Source organism: Bubalus kerabau, chromosome X (assembly GCF_029407905.1).
Source record: "Bubalus kerabau isolate K-KA32 ecotype Philippines breed swamp buffalo chromosome X, PCC_UOA_SB_1v2, whole genome shotgun sequence".
Lineage (NCBI taxonomy): Eukaryota > Metazoa > Chordata > Mammalia > Artiodactyla > Bovidae > Bubalus > Bubalus kerabau.
In genome coordinates, this window is record NC_073647.1 from 1,400,859 (window position 1) to 1,408,161 (window position 7,303).

Sequence of the window (7,303 nt, forward strand, 5' to 3'; positions counted from 1 at the left end):
GTATATTGTCACCCAGGTTATTTAACTTATATGCAGAGTACACCATGAGAAACACTGGCCTGGATGAAGCACAAGCTGGAATCAAGATTGCCAGGAGAAATATCAATAACCTCAGATATGCATATGGCAACACCCTTATGGCAGAAAGTGAAGAAGAACTAAAGAGCCTCTTGATGAAAACGAAAGAGGAGAGTGAAAAAGTTGGCTTAAAGCTCAACATTCAAAAAAGAAAGATCATGGCATCCAGTCCCATCACTTCATGGCAAATAGATGGGGAAACAGTGGAAGACTTTTTTTCACATGAACTGTGTGTCCTTGTGTCTCTGTGTGGAGAAGTGCCCCCAGGACCCCCAGTGGTTCACCTAGCCCAACCCTGTTCTCACACCTTCCCCTGCATACCCCTGGGGTAGCACTTGTTGAGCTTGCCTTGTGACCGTAGCCACCTTGCAGGGGCCAGCAGCAACTTTATTGATGCCTCAGTGACTCCTGCCCCTGTGACATGGGGCCAGAATGTCCCAGGGAAAGTGTGACCCTGGTGCCCATGAGGAACACGCCCACCCTGCTGCTTGGGGGCGGCTCAGTCTACCGTGGCACCATGTCCAGGCTCACAGGCTGGCTGCAGGTCAGCCACTAGCTCCCTCAGTATGTGGTGTAAGACCACGGGCTCAGCAGCAGTAACCCATGGAACTTGTAGGTCTCATTTTTGATGGTGAAAATGACCTGCAGGCTGACGGGCCGCTGGGAGTGCACACAGCCTGGCCCAGTGCTACCCTGAGCCCAGCATCCCAGGGCTCAAGTCGGGGGACAGGAGCCCCAGGGCCAGCTGGGGCACTGTGGGTGAGTCTGGGGCCTTCCCAGAGGAAGCACTCGGTTTGAGGGGCCCCTGTGCCTGAAGGTTCCCAAGGGTTAGGATACCCTGAACAAGTTGGGCCAAGGGGACAGGAAGCTGGAGGGGCTCAGGTGAGCCTCTGTCCACAGGAGCTGAGTCAGCCTGACCTAGGGATGGGGTGGTGTGGGCATGGTGTGGTCAAGGCTGGGGGCTCAGAGCATGTGCCCATTGGGATGGAGGGGGGGCAGGACCACCCTGCGGGTCACAGTGCATTTCAGGGCTCCATCCATCTGGCCCTCACACCCATGTATGAGTAGAAACTCTCCTGGCCCCTCTTCTGCCAGTAGCCCTCAATGAGAAAGGACAGCTTGCAAGTGAGCACCTTTATCTGGCCTGGCGGCAGGAGCCCAGGGCAGCAGTCTTCCAGGTCTGTGCAACTGGGGAGAAGAGAGGGCACTGCAGAGGTGCCTCAGGCATGACGAACCCCAGGTTGGGAGTGACAGCCCGGGGTGACCCCTTGTGGCACTGTTACCCCCACCCCCCTGCTCTGGCCCTTGACCCCCAAGGTGCAACATCCCGCACACTGACAGCGTAGGGTCAGGGCTCTGCAGAAATGAGGGGACAAACAAGGCTGAGCACACCAGGTGAAACCCATCATTTTATTAAATACCACAGTGATGTGTGCACAGAACAGATTTTATGTAACAGATAAAAGTAAGGGCCTTCTGTGTTTACAGGCTGCCTGACGTGGCCTGACGGGTTGTGTTGCTCTGGGTGTGGGATCCTTTTTCTTCTCCCTAACCTGCATGTTCTAATGATTGGATAGTGAGCCTGGTCAATTTGAACCTGAAGGATCAGGCCCCTCAGAGCTGGGGAAGGAGACCTCTTGTAAGTTTGTGCATTGATTACAGCTGCTTTGGAAGTAACCAGAAAGTGTGTGTTTGAGATGTAAGTGCCCTGAGGTTTGGCGAGGCTTATGTTTTTTGGAGGTGACCACAAAGAGACACACACACACACACACCTGTTTGGCAAATGGCCAAAGCATTGGAAAACGTGTTTTCATTCCAACCTCAAAGAAGGGCAATGCCAAAGAATGTTCCAACTATTGCAAAATTGCACTCGTCACACATGCTAGCAAAGTAATGCTCAAACTTCTCCAAGCCAGGCTTCAACAGTATGTGAACTGAGAACTTGCTGATGTTTAAGCTGGGTTTAGAAAAGGCAGAGGAACTAGAAATCAAATTGCCAACATCTGGTGCACCATCAAAAAAGCAAGCTGCTAAGTCACCTCAGTTGTGTCAGACTCTGTGCAACCATATAGACGGCAGCCCACCAGGCCCCCCTGTCACTGGGATTCTCCAGGCAAGAACACTGGAGTGGGTTGCCATTTCCTTCTCCAATGCATGAAAGTGAAAAGTGAAAATGAAGTCGCTCAGTCGTGTCTGTCTCTTCCCGAACCCATGGACTGCAGCCTACCAGGCTTTTCCATCCATGGGATTTTCCACGCAAGAGTACTGGAGTGGGGTGCCATTGCCTTCTCTTAAAAGCAAGAGAGTTCCAGAAAAACATTTGCTTTGTTTACTACATGAAAGCCTTTGACTGTGTGTATCACAACAAACTGAAAACTTCTTAGAGATTCGTATACGAGACCACCTTACCCGCCTCCTGATAAACCTGTATGCAGGTCAAGAAGCAACAGTTAGAACTGGACATGGAACAAAAGACTGGTTCCAAATTAGGAAAGGAGTACATCAAGGCTGTATATTGTCACCCTGCTTATTTAACTTATATGCAGAGTACATCATGAGAAATGCTAGGCTGGAAGAAGCACAAGCTGGAATCAAGACTGCCGGGAGAAATATCAATAACCTCAGATATGCAGATGACACTACCCTAATGGCAGAAAGTGAAGAACTAAAGAGCCTCTTGATGAAAGTGAAAGAGGAGAGCGAAAAAGTTGACTTAAAACTCATCATTCAGAAAACTAAGATCGTCAGAAAATTAATTTCCCATCACTTCATGGCAATTAGATGGGGAAACAGTGAAACCAGTGACAGACTTTATTTGGGGGGGGGGGCTCCAAAATGACTGCAGATGGTGACTGCTGCCATGAAATTAAAAGACGCTTGCTCCTTGGAAGAAAAGTTATGACCAACCTAAACAGCATATTAAAAAGTAGAGACATTACTTTGCCAGCAAAGGTCCGTCTAGTCAAGGCTATGGTTATTCCAGTGGTCAGGTATGGATGTGAGAGTTGGACTATAATGACGGCTGAGTTCCCACAAATTGATGCCTCTGATGTGTGGTCTTGGAGATGACTCTTGAGAGTCCCTTGTACTGCAAGGAGATCCAACCAGTCCATCCTAAAGGAGATCAGTCCTAAATATACATTGGAAGGACTGATGCTAAAGCTGAAACTCCAACACTTTGGCCACCTGATGCAAAGAACTGACTGATTGGAAAAGACCCTGATGCTGGGAAAGATTGAAGGCAGGAGGAGAAGGGGAAAACAGAGAATGAGATGGTTGGATGGCAACACTGACTCGACTCAATGGACATGAGTTTGAGTAAACTCAAGAAGTTGGCGATGGACAGGGAGGCCTTGCGTGCTGCAGTCCATGGGGTCACAAAGAGTCGGACATGACTAAGTGACTGAAATGAACTGAAACCACTCCAGTTGATTCTTCCAAGCATATAGCCCAAAGTGTTCTGCCTGAAGGAATTGAGATCACACAGGTAGAAAGTTTAACAGGCCACAGGATGCTCAGGAACGTGGGACTAAGAGTCCTTCCTGGGAAGCCACAACCCTGAGCACTGACCAGGGACTCTCCCTGTTTTGATCCCTGGGAGAAGGAAGCTAGTCTGCCTGCCAGTCGGTTCCAAGCCGGTGCTGGGAGGTCCCTGCCTACCCTGACCCCTGGAGCGACCCATGTGGGTCCACCCACTTGGGACCCACCAAGCCCCTGCTCTGCACACATCTTGAGAGTCAGTTCAGGCTGATGTGACAGGAATCTGTGGTGGGAACTCAACAGAAAGGGTGTGACGGCAGCTGGGACCTTCCTTCATTGAGGACGTAGCATTGCCAGGTACACTGAGGTGGTGCAGGTGTCAGGGAGGACATTTCAGATGGTGGTGCATGCTGAGAAGGGCACAGGGCATGGGGTGGCAGAGGCTGATGGGTTGTGAGTCCAGAGAGGTGCCTTCTTGGGGTAGGGGTCATGCTCAGACTGAACTGCATCCATGGGCCGGAGCTCCAGCAGGGCCGGCCGCTGAGCTGTGGAGGGCGAAGCCAGAGGCGACGGCCACAGGAAGGTTGCATTTGACCTCTGGTAGAATTTCTGCTCCCCAAGGACTGGCATTATTGTCTGTCTCCTCAACGGCTGTCCCATACCGGGCAAACGACCTGGCCAGAGGCAGCTGATAAACAAATACCTGTCATTGAATGAACAGTCTTGAGTGTGGAGGTGCACAGGACAGGTGGCATCAGGCTGCAGATTAGGACTTAAGTAAATTAGGAGGCAGAGACAGGAGAGAGGCATACAGGATTTCTGAGTCAGGACTCCCAGCCCCCTTGGGCTCAGCTCCACCCAAGCCCATCTGTTCCCCAGACACTGTTTTTTTCCAGGATACTCTCTCTGGCCTTCACTCACCTGAGTGTCCTGCCCTGCATAACTTAAAAAGCAGCTCCGAGTCTGCTGCCACCACCTGTGCCTAAAGCATCTGATGTCTTTTCCACCTCTGCCTGTGTGGTGCTGCGGATAAGCCAAGGGTTTGATGTGGCTTTGGGGTCTTTCTCATTCACTGAGATCAGCTCCACCTGCAGGGCCGGCAAAGCCTCCAGCACCTCCATTGGGGGTTAGTCACTTGAAGCTCCTGTCCTTGGATGTTCCTAGCCCTGCTCCGCGGGCCTCTCCTCCCGCTCCTGCGAGGACAGCTTCTCCTGCTTCTCCTCCGCCACCACTTCAACCTCCTCAATGATGTCTTCCACCAGCAGCTGGAACACTTGCTGATCCCCAACACCTCTCCCATCTCCAGGGTCACTCCTTCCTCCACTGCCTCCCCACTGAAGAAGGCAGCCTCCTCACCTGGTGGGCCACCTGCTGCCTGTGACATCCCCAATGGTTCCAGCATGCTGGCAGGTCTCAGGGCCCCAGCACCCTGAATCCTCTGGCTCACACCGAAGAAGACCCAGGGTCTCCATCAGCAGCAGGACCCAGGGAAGGATGATGCTGACAAAGGTGCTTCATTCACCCTGCCTCCGTGAGAATCACCTGGGTCTCACATGCTGTAAGCAGAGCTGCTCTGGATGAGACTAAGACACACGAAGCCCCCAAGTTTCCAGTCTCAGCCTGTCACCAGCTACATGCATTACCTGAATCCAGGCACTGCATCTAGGCTGCATGAGCCTGAGCTTCCCCAGTGGGGAAAGGAGAGGGTCCTGGCCTCTCCACAGATCTGCCCTCAGGTCTCACCTCCCAAACCCCTCACAACCTCTGTGTCTTGTCACTTATCTCTCATGGCAGGACCTTCCTTCTGGGGGTAGTACTTCAGGGGATTAACCCACAGGCCCTCACCAGTGATCTGCTGGCCACACAAGGGAGGTCAGCATGGGGCTTACCAGGCCCCAAGCCCTCCCATGGGCAGCCAAGAACCCCACCCTCAATCGGCCATTCTGGGCAGGCTCAGAGAGACTGCACCTGAGCAATCCTGTTCCATCCTGGACAGTTGTGGTCCAACAGACAGTTAAGGAAGTTCAGGCTGCTGGTGTCCAGCCTGAGGCTGGGAGCTCCCCATCCATCATCACAGACCCAGTGGACCGGAGAGGAAGTATACGCCCTATGTACTGAAGGAGTACTGGGGAGACAGGGAAGATTCAGGTAGGAGGAGCATCCACCTCCCTCTCCCAGCCACGCACACAGCCCAGGGAGCCAGGTTGCACCAGTGACGCCAAAGTGGTACTCCTTAATGATCTCTCTGTTCCTGAAGTACGGGTTGTCCCGAAAGAAAAATACCAGCTTTCAGCGGGACTGGGGATGGCCTAGTTCCTGCACGTTCCAGGACCAGGAGGATGGAAAAGGTGGAGGTGCAAGCTTCTAGGGTCCTCAGCTTGCCTGCCAGGCAGGAATCAACATCTTCCGATTTTCCTTTCCAAAGGCTCACACTGAAATCACACACACAGGTCACAGGATCCCCCACCTCCACTTGCCCTCCCAGCTCCCCCACCCACCTTTCCACAGGCACCCTCCCTGCCCTTCAAGGCCATCATGGACCTGAGAAAGTCTTCATCTTGTTCGCTGATCATGACGGATATATGGCGGTGGTTCATCATCTGCTGTATGTCAAGGACCTATTCATGCCCCATGCTGGGCAAGGAAAAGTCTTGAGTAACAGGGTTAGCCTCGGGTAGAGTGAGGATACAGGAACAGGCATCTGCAAGGACTCAGGGTACTCCCGCTTGCCTGGTGGCCAGACTGACATCCCCAGCCCCTGCCACACCATCAGATGTGCTCATCCCTCTGGGTTCCCTTTGGTCCTCTGGGACCCTTGTCCGCATCCCCCAAGGGAGGATCTGTTTCTGACCACTCCTGATGTATGCCTGGCATGTGTGTCCTGGGTAGTGGCATGTCAATTGCTTAAAATTTCAAGATCTGCAGTCCCTGCAGCATGCTTTCTCCACGGGCCAGTGTGTGTGTCTGTGCGTTTAGCAAGAGAGCCCTGGGTCTCTTACCTTCTCCCTGTCTTCACACGGGGTGGCATGGATGTACTGGAGTCAACTGGCACATGGTTTCTGATCACTGATGACATACCTTCCCCGCCAAAGTGTGTGGCTTCTATGCAGATGCAAGCCAAAATGAGCCTCCCAGAGTCATTTGCTCAGATACATACAGGTCGAGAGATTCCCAAGCTCTGCTGGCACTCATAACTCCCTCTGCCCCCATTCCATTGCCCCCCAATACCTTTGCCCCCCCCCCAGATGGCTGGTGCCCTAACCCCTACCCATCTTCCTGCTCCTTTTCCTTCTCCTCCTGAGCATCTGACCCTGAAGAAGCAGCAGTAAGGAAACGGCTTTGGCCCCGAAGCCAGGGATGCCCTGGATGACGGCACTTCTCTGATTCAAGGGACACTTTCTACTCTGAAGGTCCTTCCTCTGGAGCTGAAGATAGGCTTTGGCGTCTTTCTCACTCATGGAGCTCAGCTCTACGTGCAGGGCTGCCAGCGCCTCCAGCACCTCGAATGGGGGCTGGTCACTCGAGGCTCCTGTCCTTGGATGTTCCTGGCCCTGCTCATCCGTCTTCTCCTCCCGCTCCTGCAAGGACAGCTTCTCCTGCTCCTCTTCCACCACCAATTCCACCTCCTAAATGATGTCTTCCACCAGCAGCTGGAACACTTGCTGATCCCCAACACCTCTCCCTACTCCAGGGATGCTCCTTGCTCCACTACCTCCCTGCTGAAGAAGGAAAACTTTACACCCAT

General features: G+C 52.9%; 1 pseudogene; it reads right to left on the reverse strand.

The window, feature by feature from the left end:
• Window positions 1-4,718: 4,718 nt before the first annotated feature.
• On the reverse strand, window positions 4,719-7,303 carry LOC129639477 (testis-specific Y-encoded protein 1-like; annotated as a pseudogene).